Consider the following 14,162-nt stretch of genomic DNA (forward strand, 5'->3'; position numbering starts at 1 on the left):
TTTGAGAACAGCACATCATTTGTGATGGGAAAGCTGTTTAAATATCCCTTAGTGACAAATGGATCACTCACCTTCTGAGTAACTTACAATAGGCAGCTCCCTTTTCAATCTATAGCTTCACCATTGGTTTATAAGGACAAGTCACCTTGACTCATTTATTTTACAGAACTCTATTCTTTTAAAGCTTCTATTTTGATGTAAATCATGTCCGATAGGGACCACAAAGACACAGGCATCAAAAATCATAAATTCCCACATTGGAGGTGTTTATGCAGAATGGGTAAAAAGTTTAGATTTCTTAAACTGATATATGCAAAAACTAACTTGATTTTTCTTTGACTGAAATTAATTTTGATGATGGGCTTCCATTCTACACAGCAACTCATTGTATTCAGGGTATTCTTGGTTCAATCAGGATTTGTACTCAGTGTGGGATTCCTTCCCTTCTCTTGGAGCTATGTCAGTGGATTGAGTAGGGGAAAGCTTGTCCTGAGTCCTCATCCCCTGCCCAAGCTGGCATCCATTAACAGATAGTGTTGGTATGGTTTTTGTTTTTATCAGCACCAAAACCAGCAGACATCTACTTAAACACCCATTCTTTCTGTGGTCAAGTCATTGGCCCACATAAGTCACTCAGCATCCCCCTTATCCTGACCAGGAGGCTCTTTGGATCTACCGGCTTTCTGTCACTAACACCATGCCCTTCTCAAGAAAGTTTCTGTAGGCAATGAAATGATTGGTGGGGTGCTCTATCAGGTCTTGCTTGGCTAGACATAACTCAGTCATTTCTTGCTGCTTCGCACCATGTGAGATTGACTGTAAAGCTTGCCATGTCCCCGAAATAGAGGTGCAGGTTCTGTTAACTTTAAGATCCCCAAAATAATTTGTTGGCTTTTAGATCCCCAAATACAAGGCTTGGAGACAAGGCAGTAAATATAAGGAATAAGGTTTAAAGCTCCTTTTCCAAGACTTACATCAGCATTTAAATCTGTTTCTTCCATTGGGACTCTTCTTCTTCAATACCACTNTTTCCTGTCCCTATTTTTATTTGTTGATTTAAGAAGGATTAGTATGAATAATTGATTTCAATCAATCACAGGTTTTTCTATTACTGTGGCTTGTAACTTATGGTATAAGGTTCATGCCTTGAGTTCTACTGAGCTCAAAATCAAGCCATGATTTTGAAAATTGCTCTTATGCTATCTATGCCATGATTTTTAAAAGTCCATTTAGGAACTCAAAACATTCCATTTCTGTTTAAGCAACTTGTCCTGAGGCAAGAAGTGTCTGATGTCTAGTTTTCACAGGGAGGGGGGCTTTTCATGTGATAAAGGATCACAGAGGAGAAAACATTTTCTTTTCATGTTTCAAAATAAATCCACCACACATAGGTAGGACAATTGCATTAATAACAAAAAGTGAAGATTTATACCATGTTGCCTTAATGGTTTCAGATAAAGACATGGTACAAAATCAGCATCTATGGTCATTATTTCTCATAGGAAAAGACATTTATCATAAAAACATATAAAGGTCATAATCTAAAAATAAAGAACAATCCTTCCTTTATGGATGATGTGGAGTATTATGAAAACAAAAAGCACCATATTTTCCTATTTATCTCATTTATCCATACTCTGGTAGGGGATGTGGGGGGTTAACTTGATATTACCATTTCATTCTAAACTGTAAAACTAAGAAGGAAACATTTATGCCATTTTATACAAAACCAGATACTTCTATCATGCTTTATATATTCCCCTTTCTCAAAAAATTTAGATTTAGATCATTGGATCAAATGACTCTTCTTTTTTAGGCAGGCAAAGGGTTGCTGCTGATGTTCAACAGAATAAAATGGCTGGCGGAGCTAGGAAGATGTATGGGTTAGTTTAGGCTAAGACCTGCCATGATAGAAAATGACACCAAAATCTCAGAGGCTCATGAAAACAATCACTTATTTTTGCTCCTACTATGTGTGCATAATGAGCCGGCTTTAGCTCTGCTCCTTACCATCTTCAGTCTGGGATTAGACTAGAGCAGCAGCCCTCATCTGGGGAAATCCTGATCTCTTGGCTGAAGGAAAATTGCAGAAGGCAGAGCCACATGAGGTCTCTTAGAACTTCTGCTTGGAACTGGCATATGTCCCAATTCACAGGCCAAAGTAAGTTATGTGGCCAAGTCTAATGTTAATGGGTTAAGGAAAGAATATTCCAGTAATAGGGAGAAATAGCGAGTATTTTGAAAAAAAATAATACAATCTAACAAAGTGGGTAAAAGTAAAAGAGTATAAAGAAAACAAGACATAAACAACAGAGAATAGCAAGCAGGTACTGTCGGCAGCTAACTACTCAGCTCCAGTTTATTTGCTGTTATGGACTGTGTAGCCAGAGTTGCTAAATCTATATTCTCAAAAGAAAATGAGGATTAGTGACTGTGTCCAGTCATAGTTCATAGCTGGCTCTGAACCAGTCCAGCTCCTGGACAGATCCCTGCTCTCTAGAGCTCTCCTACCAAGTATGATACAAGATTATACCAGGGCTGGAACGAATGGACACCATTACTATACATGCCAGATTTTCAAGAAAAGCTGGGAATCTGGAATTTTATGTAAAATATTGATATTTCCTAAAATCATCAATGAATTCAAGTATTTTAATATCACAGTGTCAGGCTAATGAAACATGGTTTGAGCAAAATTTGACTCACTGACCAGTTTCTGAATAACGATAGTGGTGTGGCTAGAGATCCCTCCACTTTGCTGAATTGGCAGTTTCTAACAGGGAGTAATCAAGCAAGTTGTCTGATTGCTACATAGTAAATAAATAGATCATTTTCTTTTTCCATTGTTGGGGAATGACCAGCTTCTTGGGACTTGATTTTTGTGTGACTAATATGTCTAGAATATTTAGATGAAAAGTGAAGGATTTGTTCTATCACATGAAACATTTACAGTGATAGAATTAGATATTCTATAATAAAAGTGAATAACGACCAAATGGTATTTTAAGTCCTTTCTAAATTTGCATTTGTAAATGTTCATAAAGCTACAATGCAATGGAAATCTTTAAAGTTTTGAAATTAAAAAGATGGCTGGCATCATTATAAATGCAGTTTTATATTTAATGCACCATAAACATCATAGCAGAAAGGTATATTAACTGGGTGTAAAACTCAGGCTATAGAACAATTATAGTTAAACAGAGGCTCATAGCCATATTAGGAAGTCACTCACAGTAAATCAAAATGAGATAATTGAACTTTTCTTTTTATATCTAAAAAGATTTTGCACTCTGTTCAAAACATGGAGGTAAAGACATGCCTGTACCCTCCCTCTTATTTGTTTAACATCCTAATCCTTGCTGTGGTCTAGAATTAGGACCACAAAAGCCACATTTGAAGTGTATGAACATGTAGCTAAAGGGAAGATATGGCATTTTATCTATTTCTGTATCTTCATCACCAAGCAGAGTGTATGATACCAAAATAGATATTCGGTATCCGTTAAATGAATTCATACTCAAGATGATATAGATTTTCTATCAAAATAATTGAACCCCCCCATGTAATATTCTAATTAAACAACATAGGTACTTGAGACCAAGAATACAAGTTTTATTCTACTTTACTATAATTGCATTTGAGTTACTTGACCTGAATGAATTACTGGATTACCTAGAGAGAAGGATTTTAACTACAATTCTGGAATTCCAGATCCAGATGCCTTTTTCTCCCCTTCCTTCTTTCCTTTTCCCTCTCTCTTTTTCTCTCTCTCTTCTTTCCTCCCTCCTTCCCCTTTTCCTTCCTTCCTTCCCTCCTTCCTTCCTTCCTCTCTCTCTCTTCCTCCCCCTCTCTCTCTTTCTCCCTCTTTCTCTTTTCCTTTTCTTTTCTCCTTTCTTTCTTTCTTTCTTTCTTTCTTTCTTTCTTTCTTTCTTTCTTTCTTTCTTTCTTTCTCTTTCTTCCTTCCTTCCTTCCTTCCTTCCTTCCTTCCTTCCTTCCTTCCTTCTTTTTTTCTTTTCTTTTCTTTTCTTTCTTTTTGCTTTTCTTTTCTTTTTTCTTTTCTTTTCTTTCTTTCTTATAGACATAAAAAGTACCAAATACCTATACAGAGTTTTTTCTCCTATCTCGTCATCTTTTTCAAGCCTCACAGTAATCCTTTGAGGCAGATATTAACAATTGTAATTTTACTGTTACAAATGAATAAGATAGTTTAAAGAAGGAAAGTTACTTGCTGAGGTGAGCACACCTTATAATTGGAAATGAAATTGTTGGATACCCAATTCTGTTTCTTTCCATTATACTTCAAATTAAGTTTAGTTCTACCTACAGGATCCCTAATACATTATTTTAAACATCAATTCTTAAGCCAATAACTGAACAAATGTGAAGCACTACTTATCCACATGAACATATAAACTGTAAGGAACTATATCATTTGAAGAAAGATATAGGAGAATAAAATATCTGTGTGTGTGTGTGTGTGTGTGTGTGTGTGTGTGTATACACAATCAGATGTCTGCTTGACTTACTTTTGGTTTCCTTTTTTCCTATATAGAACTTATCGGTTTTAAATGCCCTGGATCATTAATAGCATTCCCTGATACAAGTTCCATCCAAGATTGTCAGATAACCAATCAAATGTCACTTTAACTTCCAATATCAACTCAGGAGAACAGCTTGCTACAGAAACAGGAAAATAGAATCTTCATCCTCCTCACACACAGTCCCTCTCACTGGCCGTAGAATCTGCCCAGTCCTGAGGCATCTTGTCTGCAACGTCACCGTGGGGGCAGTGATGTTCCTACAGTTGCAGAGGAGAGCAGGGATGTCTAGTCACCCCCTCAGCATCTACCAGTGTCTGTAGCTTACTCTTTCATTTAGCAGGAAATTCAACCACCCTAATTCTGCCAGCTTTATCTGCCAGCTGTCAGCAGTTCAGGTTTCTAAGCCAACAGGCTTATTTTTATATTCCTATTTTTGTAATTATGAAATATTTCAAATATAAAGAAAATAAAAATGAAATACCTGACATCCCTATACCCACCATTCAGCTTTACAAATTATCTTTTGCTACAATTATTTCAGTTAAAAAAATATAAGAGAACTCTCAAATTTTATTTTCTTTCTCTCCAGAAATTTCTCAGAGGTAATCTACTATCCTGAGTTTGGTATAGATCATTTCTATAAATATTCATGTATTTTTATTCATAGCAGATATTCATAAAAATAGTAAGGAATTGCTTTGAATGTTTTATAAAATATGATGAAATGTTTCCACCTTCTGCATGGTGCACTTTTTGTTGAATATTATGTTTATTTATCCATACTGATACATGTAGCACAAGTTCATTTATTTTAATCACTGTATAAGATTCAATAGACTACACATACAAGAATCTTTTGGTCAATATTCTGTTTATGAGCTTTTAGGTTTTCTTTCTTTCTCTCTTTCTTTCTTTCTTTCTTTCTTTCTTTCTTTCTTTCTTTCATTCTTTCTTTCTTTCTCTCCTTTCCTTTCCTTTCTTCTTTTCCTTACCTTTTTGTTTTCTTTCTGTTAGATTATTATTTCAAAACAAATTACAGGAGTAGCTTTTTTGCATATGTGCAAGAATTTTAAAATATATATAGATTAGACATAGAATTGTATTAAAAAATATATATAACTTCAGCTTTATTGAATATTGCTAAACACTTCTCCAAGTGGGTGCAACAGATTTACCTTTCTTTCAACAATGTATGAAATAACACATTGCTTCACAGCCTCAGCAATATTTGATATTATCAGACTTTATTTTGTTCAATATGATGGATGCACAATTGTATCTCATTAGTGAGTTTGAACATCTTTTTCTGTTTGTCATTTAGGTTTTCTGTTTTGTGAATTGTTTATTCATATATTTGCCCAAATTGGGGGAAGCTTATCTATATTACTGATTCCTAGAGCTCTTTGTATAAATGTTGGACATAAAGTCTTTAAGAGTTAATATGCATTATATCAATAGTCTTCTCAGGCTTTGGCTTTTCTTTTTCTTACATTGTTTATGGTGGATATTTTTTTCTTTTTCTGAGAGAGATTTCTAATTCTAATGCTGTCAATTTTTACCAGTATTTATTTTATATTTTGCATTTTATATTAGATGTCCTTTTTGCTCTGAGGTAATAAAGATTTTTCTCTTATTTGTTATTATACATTTTAAATTTCTCATAAGGTCAGTAATTCACTGTTGTCAATTGTGTGTGTAGTGTAAGGTTAGATCCCATTTTTGTTCAGTCTTCCATCCTCCCTCCCTCCCCCGCTCCCTTTCTATGTAGTATTTAATTTTTCTTCGAATATTTTTTTTAAGTAATGTCTACACCCAATGTGGGGCTCAAACTCACAACCCCAAGAACAAGAGTCACATTCTCTATTGACTGAGCCAGCCAGATGCCCCTGTAGTATTTGGTTTAAATATACTTAAATTTATTTCTAATTTTCTTATTTTTGATATGACTTCTGTTTCACTTATGAGTTATTTAGAAACACTTTTATTTTGTAAAATTTCCAGGTGTATTTTTTCCTGTTAATTTTTCATTATTATTTTCAATTAAATTACATGTGGTTAATGAATGCGAATTGTATAATACCAGTTCTTTGGCCATGAGGTTTTTCTTGTAGTCAGTTTGTTTTTCCAGAAATAAGTTTATAGTAGTATTTTGCAAACAAGTAATTTCTTGATACATTAATAACTTTTTAAAAACTGTGGCTATTTGTCAATTTCTGTTTTCTTTTCTGCAGTATTTGCTTTATACATTTTGAAGTTCAAATATTAGTTGCATTGAAGTTTTGACATATAATTTTGTCGGTTTTCTTCTTAACATTATGTATTGACCCTCTCTTACCTTATTCTCTTTTGCCTTAAAACAAATTTGTCTGATGTTACTATTGCTATAACTACAAGTTGTTTTTCTTAGTATATATCTGATACTTTTCCTTCATTTACTTTTCATTTTTGCATATTCTTAATTTTTTTTGTCTTTTGTAAATAACATATAGGTCAATTATATAGTTTTGTGAATATACAATAAGCTTTGTCGTGGTGTTTTTAAATAAGTAAGCATTTTCATATACATGTATTATAATTTCTCACATATTTGTATTAATTTCAACTATCTTATTTTGAGTTTTCTTTCTCATTGTTTGTTTTTATCCACTTCCCCACTTTCTATTGTGAGTGGATCATATTCTTTAATTCCCATCTAAGCTTAATAAAATTTCATAAGAAAGTACCTAAGTATGTATTTTTATTGATATTGTTTCAAACTTACTGTACTTATAAACTAGGGATTTGTGTTTTTCACAAAATCTGGAAAACTCTCAACTATGGTCCTTTTCAATATTGACTCATTCTCCATTCTTTCTTTCTAGAAATATTAGAATCATTTGGATCCATGATTCTTAACCTCTCTTTCATGTTTTTCACCTCTTCGTATTCAAAATCTTCTGATTTCCTAATATGGCTGTGTTTAGTAAGATGTTTTTAATCATACTTTTAGTTTCTTATTTTAGGAACTGTAATACAATTTTAAATTATTCTTTATATATTTTTTGGTTATATGTATTCTTTAAATCAACCTTTTCATGTTCAAATTGTCTTGTTCTTTTCTTCTATTTCAATTCTTTGTTCTACATCTAACACATATAATCTACCTATTTTATAGACTTGATTTTATTGCTGAAAAATAAAACCATGTGATCATCTCAGTAAATGCAGAAAAACACTGAACAAAATAATTCATCATCTACCCAGGATAAAAACCAACAGGAGGGGCGCCTGGGTGGCTCAGTCGTTAAGTGTCTGCCTTCGGCTCAGGGCGTGATCCCAGCGTTCTGGGATCTAGCCCCACATCAGGCTCCTCTGCTGGGAGCCTGCTGCTTCCTCTCCCACTCCCCCTGCTTGTGTTCCCTCTCTCGCTGGCTGTCTCTCTCTGTCAAATAAATAAATAAAATCTTAAAAAAAAAAAAAAACCAACAGGAAATTACCGATAGAATAGTATCTTCTCAAACTTTAGGGCATCTAAAGAAACCCACAAAATCTTATGAATAACATAATATTTAATGATAAAAGACTGAATGTTTTCCCTGAAATTAAAAAAAAGGCAAGATGCCCACTCTCATTACTTATATTCAACATTGTACTGAAGGTGTTATCTAGTTTAAAAAGTATAAGAAAGAAAGAAAAAGTATACAGATTGGAAAAGAAGTAAAACTGTCTATAAATACAGATGATAAAAAAATTAGTACGACTAATTAATATTAGCAAGTTGTTAATTACAAGATTAATTTCCAAAAATCAATTCTACTTATTAATAGTAGGAATAAAAATTAAAAATTGAAATTACAGCATCAAAAGCATGAAATATTTTAGGATAAGTTTAGCAGACTGTGTAAGAACTGGTCACTGAAAACTACAAAAGTTTGAAAAATGCAATATTGTTAGGATGTCTATTCACAAATTGAGGTGTAGAGTCTATAAAGTCCCAATTAAAATCCCAATAAGCGATTTCAAAGAAATTGGCAAGCTGATTGTCAGATACATATGGAAAAGCAGAGCACCTGGGATAGCCAAAAAACTTTGAAAAAAGAAAAAAATCAGAGGACTTCAAAACAATTATAAAAGCTATATATATTAATCATGATAGGAAATATTGACCTAGGGAATATGTGATAGTCATATAGATCAATGGAACAGTATAAAGTTGACAAGAAGACACACACATATATATATAATTGTGTGTATATGTATGTGTGTATGTGTGTGTATGTGTGTCGTCTCTCTATAAACATGGTAAAGGTATATAGGTAATTCAAAGGAGGATAGTCTTTTAAACAAATGGTGCTATAATGCTTAGATCTCTATATGAAAACAAAGCAAAACAAAGTAAACCTTGAACCTTACTCCACAGCATATAAAACCACACTCAGAATAGATCATAGACCTAAATATAAGAGGTAAAATCATAAAATTTTGGAAGAAATCGTAGGAGAAAATCATCATAATGTTGGATAAACAAAGATTTTTAAGACAGAATCATAAAAAGCATGAACTACAAAATAAAAACGTGATCAGTTGGGCTTCATCAAAATGTTAAACTTTTACTCTTTGAAAGGCACTCTTAAGAAAATTTTAAAAAGCAAGCCACCCACTGAGAGAAAATATTTAGGGAAATATATTTCTGATAAAATATTTTAACCCTGAAAATATAAAGAACACTTGCAATTCAACAAATTCACTTGAAAGTAGGCAAAATCTTCTTATAGACATCTTACCAAAAAAAGATGTGCAAATGGAAAAACAGCGCATGAAAAATTTATCAAGATCATTAGTTATTAAGGAAATGCAACTTAAAACCACAGTGAGGTACCACTATGTACCTTCTAAAATATTTAAAAAAAAAAAACCCACAAAATACAAAATTTCTTATTAAGCCCAAGTGTTGGAAAATGTATCAACTAGACCTCTCATATATTGCTGATGTGAATAGAAAATAACTTTAACAGTTTTTAAAATAAAATTAAGCATTCACTTTACCAAATGATCCAGAAATAACCCTCTTGGGTATTTTCCCAAGAGAAATGAAAGCATATGTATTCATAAAAATTTGAACATGAAGGTTCATAGTAGATTTATAAATAATAGCCAAAAACCTGAAAATGCCCAGGTGTCCATCACCAAGAGGGTGGATAAACAAAAATTGCTGATTTCCATGCAACTGAGTAATATTCAGCTACTAAAAGAAAATATTAACAATGTCGATGAATCTCAAAAACGTTATACTGAGGGGCGCCTGGGTGGCACGGTGGTTAAGCGTCTGCCTTCAGCTCAGGGCGTGATCCCAGCGTTACGGGATCGAGCCCCACATCAGGCTCTTCCACTATGAGCCTGCTTCTTCCTCTCCCACTCCCCTGCTGTGTTCCCTCTCTCGCTGGCTGTCTCTATCTGTGTTAAATAAATAAATAAAATATTTAAAAAAAAAACAAAACGTTATACTGAGAACAAGAATCCAGAAAAAAAGAATATATTCAATATTATCCCATGGCTATCAAATTCTTAAAAAGGTAAAATTGTAGTAATAGAAACTACATCAATGGATCCTGGGTCCATAAATGGGCAAGGTGGAGATTGACTCTAAAGGGATATAAGAGAAATTTTGGGGTGATGGACCTTGTCTTTATCTTAATTATAGTGGAGTCTATACATAAACTATACACTTCAAATGGTCAGTATTACTGCAAGACAATTGTACTTCAGTAGGAAGATTTTAAAAACACAAATAATTTGCTATTCATCCCTGGTAGATTATGCCCTAAGACAAAAGAAAAACTTAATAAAAAAAAACTTCAATTTTTAAAAGTAATTATATTTTTGTTGGTAGTGTTAGTGTTGTTATTCTAAGAATTTTACAGATGTAAAAGTATATAAGTAATTATGTTATCTTTGAGAACCAGGATTCTTGGTGCAGGTAAAGGGAGGAACAGACAAGACATGTAAGTTCAACTAAATTTGAATTGGTATCTCTGTAGATTCATGGTGTTTTTATCTTTAAAAAAAAAATCTAGCCCTGACAAACCTTAAAAATGTGGACTGACCGAGTAGCAATGATAAGCTTTTTCTCCAATATTTAGTTTATAATTCCTAACTACCATTTCTCACTAAAGTGTAACGAACAAGCATTTCTCGGGGAAATGGCTGATTTCACTCAGGTGTATGGTGGGAAATGTACATATGAGCCCAGAATGTCATACCAGAAAATAAGGAAACTATTAAAACCATTATGAAGATACCAAGAAGACACTGGAGTCAATTAAAGAAATTTTTACTAGCCATAGATGAGGCAATTTGAACCTGAAAAATAATAATAACCTCTATAGATTGAAACATGTTTAAATATGAGTTTAAAATAATACCTTAAAAAAACCTCACTGGTCACCATTCAAGGTAATCAGGAAAATACAAAGACATACTCAAGTACTTACCTTGTTTTGCTATATACATTATACCTTTGGTAACAAGTAATTGATGAGAGAAATTTTTTTAAAGAAATACTCCAGATAATACATAAAGAATGAATGATTGAAATAAAATCACGTCTTTGCAACTTCCACGGAAACAAGGGGCCCATTCAATAGTTATCAACTGTTACTTACATCATCACAAAAAGAGAAACGATCAGATATTATGTATTTCCTGAAAAAAATATACAACACTACCTATGAGATAGCAGTATAAAAAACTGAACCTGAAATCAATCCAGCTTTGAACCTCATAGTCTAATCATCATGTGACAAAAGAGCATAAAAAACAGCATCATGAGGATACAATCAACGAAAACCAAACTGTGGAAAAATACAGAACAAATGGCCCAGTTTTTTTTTAAATTATAAAACAAGATGAAAATAGAGTGAGGCTAAGTGTATAGATTAAAATTTACGTTAAAGCCTATAGATCAAAAGAGATGAAATATGTACCTATTAAATGCAATGAGTGGTCTTTATTGTATTTCAATTCAAATAAATTTTTAAAAATCAGGAAAATTTGTATATTGATTGGGTATCTAATAATATTAAGAAATATTACTAATTTTTAAAAACAATAGCATTGTGGTTTTTTTTAAAAGAAAATATTTTTTAGAAATAAGTGTTGTAATATGTGCAGATGATATGATATCTGATGCGTGGGGGATTTGAGACAGTCAATATACATGAATCAACATTACCCATGAGCTGAGTATTGAGTATACCAGATATTTGTACTCCATTATTTCTAATCATGAAAGTATTAGAAATTTTCTATAATAATCAAAAGAAAATTTTTGGAATGTCCACCTGAACAAAAATCACTTATGCACTGTATACACAGTGTGAAAGAAACCAAGCAAGACCTAAAAATGATTAAAAAAAAAGAAAGAGACAAAGAAAAGCTTGTCTTCTTCCTTTTGGTGGTCTAACCTCTGACTGCTATTACTATTCTAGTATACTGACATGAGATGAAGTAGGACAAGGTAATTAAGCTTCATATAATATTGGGTACTTTTTGTAAGAAGACCGCATGAAAGCTGCATGAATATACTCTGCATATATCTTCCAGAGTTCTTGTGGTTACCGTATGATTAAAAATTTTTATTTACAATTATTTTTCTAAAAAGAAATCCTACCCTAGCAAATATTCATTATAAAAGTGTGAGGAAAGATGATAATAAATGTTTCTTGTCTAAATTTAGAACATAATTTGGAAAAAATGTTAAGGAAGATTTTTATATCAATATGACCCCACTTATACTATATATTAAACTATTGCAGTAGGAAGCAATAATCAATGTGACCATAACATATATAAGTGAATATTACTAATAACAAAATTGTATTTGCATTAACATTGTAACTAAATCTTACCGTGTTATCAAAAACATTTGAAAGAATCTCATTTAAATACAATCGAATTGAGAAACAACAGTATGGCTAAAATTAGGTTTATGATAGGGCTTTCTTTTTCATATTACAGAAATGTTCATCAGCAAGCTGTTGGCTGATGTGACCTTAGCTTTGCAGAAGACATTCCAAAAATAAAACACACTTTCAGTGAGTCACGGGGAAAAAAAAGTATTTTCCAGGGCTGTTGTATGGAATTTAAGAGAAGTAACCCTTTACTTTGATGCAGTCAATTGCCATTATACCTATCTGACTAATATTCATTTTTAATGCTATGTAGTACACACATACATATACACGCACACACAGAGTAGATTTAAGCATGTTAACAGGTCTAGCAAACAACTGTTTTTCTGCTAGAAAGATATTAGGCAGAACTGACTATACTTCGTTGTTACCTATTACTCCAAAGTTGTTGATTTGCTTTATCTCATTTTTCAAGTCCATAACTTAAACTGGAGTTATTGGAAAGCATTTCATTCTTTTTCAACTGAATCTTTTATCAAATACATCTTTCCAATAAAACTCGATAAGAACCCGTGTTTGAAACTCTGTGAATTGGTCCTTATCATTGTACCCTTCATGATTCTAGGCCCAGAACTAAGATAATAAAGTGCTTTTATGAGCTCTATCCTTTTTTAAAGAAGTCCTTCTCCACCCCTGGATCACAAGTTACTCTCCTATATATCTTTCCATAAGTATACTTTTAAGTTTTACATTTGGGTTTTTAAATCTGCATGGAGTCCCCTTCTGCATAGTAGTAAGCAGGAATTTTGTTTGTTTTCTCCATACAGTAAGCTGGTTTTATTAAGACCATCTACTAAGCATCTGATTTTCCCTCATTGATTTGTGGAAAAATTACAAATTAAGTTCTCCTTTGTACATGTGTCTATCTCTACAATCTCTGTTTTATGCATTGGTCTGTTTCCTTAGTTACGTGCCATTATCACACTGTTTTTATTATATGGTTTTGGAGCATCTTTTACAATCTAGTAAAGCAAGGCCCCTTTTAAATTCTTCAGAGTTAACATAGCTATTCATGGACTTCTATTCCCTTCTGTAAATTTTAAACTATGTTTATCACATTCTTTAAAAAAACCCATTTGGAATTTTAGATTGGGATTTGGGGTTGTGTTGACTGTATAGATTCATTTGGCTAGGATTTATATCATTCTTTTATTAGATATGCCCCAGTCAAAAGCATGGCATGTTTCTTCATTTCCATCTTTCAGAATTTCTTTTATGTCATTTAATAGAGTTTTAACATTCTCTCTAAATAGGTCTTGAGTGTTCTTTGTTAAACTAGTTCCTGCATATGTTCTAAATTTTTTTTAACCAGTTTTGAATGCCATCTTTTTTAGCACATACTTCTGGTAAAAGAAATATTATTTTTGTTCAATTTAACTTAATTTAGCAGTTTTGCTAACCTTTCTCACAAACTGGAATTGTTAATAACGTGGTTCTTTCTATATGATCATACTACTTACAAATTCTAATTTTTAATCTTGGTACCTCCATTTTTTCTTTTTCTTTCTTGTAACTTCCCGTACATTAAACAGGAAATTTTTTTTTTTAACCGAACTAAGGAGGTTCACTTCTAGTTCTAGAGCATATACATTAATGAATGGAATGACTTATGGTATTCTTCCATTTTATTGTTATTCAGTTTTACAGTTGAGATTGTAAGAACATCATGGAA

At 32.5% G+C, this 14,162-nt stretch overlaps 1 protein-coding gene across 1 annotated transcript in view; it reads left to right on the forward strand.

Annotated features, from left to right (window-relative positions):
• Positions 1 to 14,162, forward strand: part of KCNH7 (potassium voltage-gated channel subfamily H member 7) — a 461,431-nt gene that overhangs the window by 102,108 nt on the left and 345,161 nt on the right. The window lies entirely within an intron of this gene.

The sequence above is a fragment of the Ursus maritimus genome, unplaced genomic scaffold, assembly GCF_017311325.1.
Source record: "Ursus maritimus isolate PB19 unplaced genomic scaffold, ASM1731132v1 scaffold_1, whole genome shotgun sequence".
NCBI classification, from domain to species: domain Eukaryota; kingdom Metazoa; phylum Chordata; class Mammalia; order Carnivora; family Ursidae; genus Ursus; species Ursus maritimus.